The following is a 1958-nucleotide window of genomic DNA, read 5'->3' on the forward strand; positions in this document are numbered from 1 at the left end:
GAGAATGTAATTAAAATATGTATAATTTAATTAAATATCAAATACATTTAATTACTATAATTTCTTGCTGGAAAGAGAGAACAAAAGTAAGCCAACATTTTAAAAAGCAGTGGTTTACAATCTAGGAGTGCATGTCTTTGTCAAGAAGTAGGTGGTCCAGAGCTAACAGACCAGGGGAAGGCATATTCAATCCTGTTTTTTGTTTGTTTGTTTTCATTTTTTAAATGTGAAAGATTTCAAAACATACAAAGTGAGATCATATGATACATGTCTTTCTCTGATTGACTTATTTCTCTTAGCATAATACCCTCCAGTTCCATCCACGTCACTGCAAATGGCAAGATTTCGTGTTTTTTGATGGCTGCATAATATTCCATTGTATATATATATTATATCTTCTTTATCCATTCATCTGTTGACAGACATCTTGGCTCTTTCCATAGTTTAGCTATTGTGGACATTGCTGCTATAAACATTGAGGTGCATGTACCCCTTCGGATCCCTACATTTGTATCTTTGGGGTAAATATCCAATTGATATGAAGAATTCTTAATCTCAGGAAACAAACTGAGGGTTGCTGGAGTGGTGGGGGGTGGGAGGGATGGGCGGCTGGGTGATAGACATTGGGGAGTGTATGTGCTATGGTGAGTGCGGTGAATTGTGTAAGACTGTTGAATCACAGACCTGTACCTCTGAAACAAATAATACATTATATGTTAAAAAAAAAAAAAAGAAAAAGAAGAGAGTAGGAAGGGAAAAAGGAAGGGGGGGAAATCGGAGGGGGAGACGAACCATGAGAGACTATGGACTCTGAGAAACAAACTGAGGGTTCTAGAGGGGAGGAAGGTGGGGGGATGGGTTAGCCCGGTGATGGGTATTAAAGAGGGCACGTATTGAATGGAGCACTGGGTGTTATATGCAAACAATGAATCATGAACACTACATCAAAAACTAATGATGTAATGTATGGTGATTAACATAACATAATAAAATTAAATTAAAAAAATACAAAGTAAACAGTAGTATACCTAAACCCTCATTGCTCTGTCACCAATTTTAGAAAATTGTCAGCATTCTGCCATTCCTGTTTCATTATATAGTCATCTACAATCCACACCCCACACTCACTTTTTATTATAGTCTCTCAAATATGTAAAGACAGAAAATTTCCGTCACTCCAGAACATCCTTTACATTTGCTAATATGCCATCCAGATATCTTTGAGGAAGTGTCTGAATCTTTACCAGTTTATTTTTGTTGAATTGTTTGCTTTCTTTGTATTATATTTTGGAGAATTCTTTGTATATTCTGGGAGTAAAATATCTTTACCAGATACTTTATTTGCAAAAATTTTCCCAGTCTATACATTGTCTTTTCATACTTGTCAGTGTCTTAGGGAGAGTAAAAGTCCTTAAATTTAATGCAGTTCAATTTATCAATATGTTCTCCTATCTTGCTTTCTTTGGTATAACATCTAAGAAATCTTTGCCTAACCAAAAGTCCTAGAGATTTTCCTCCTATAAAAATTTCAGAGTTTTAGCTTTATATTTAACTCTTTGAATTTTATTGAGATAATATGTGTATATTATACATGGCATGGATGAAATTTTATTTTCTTATATGCGGATATGCCATTGTTCTAGGATCGGTTTTGAAAAGATTATCCACTGCACTGCTCTAGCATGTTTGCCAAAAATCAAATTTGATAATTATCTATTTATCACTTTTGACACTAATACCTCATGCTAGTGATTACTGAGGCTTATAACGGTCCTGAAGTCAGGCCTCACAAATGCTCAGGCTTCATTCTTCATAATCAACTGCCTTGACACTCCTTGTTTAGTTACATTTTAGCATGCATTTTAGAATGAAGTCAGTTTTCACAAAATGTGTGCTAGGATTTTGATTAGGATGACATTGAAGCTATAGATAAATTTAAGTAAAATCAGCAGGATTTT

This window comes from Callorhinus ursinus, unplaced genomic scaffold (assembly GCF_003265705.2).
Source record: "Callorhinus ursinus isolate GAN/ISIS: 27379988/994484 unplaced genomic scaffold, GSC_fseal_2.0 scaffold7, whole genome shotgun sequence".
In the NCBI taxonomy this organism is placed as follows: domain Eukaryota; kingdom Metazoa; phylum Chordata; class Mammalia; order Carnivora; family Otariidae; genus Callorhinus; species Callorhinus ursinus.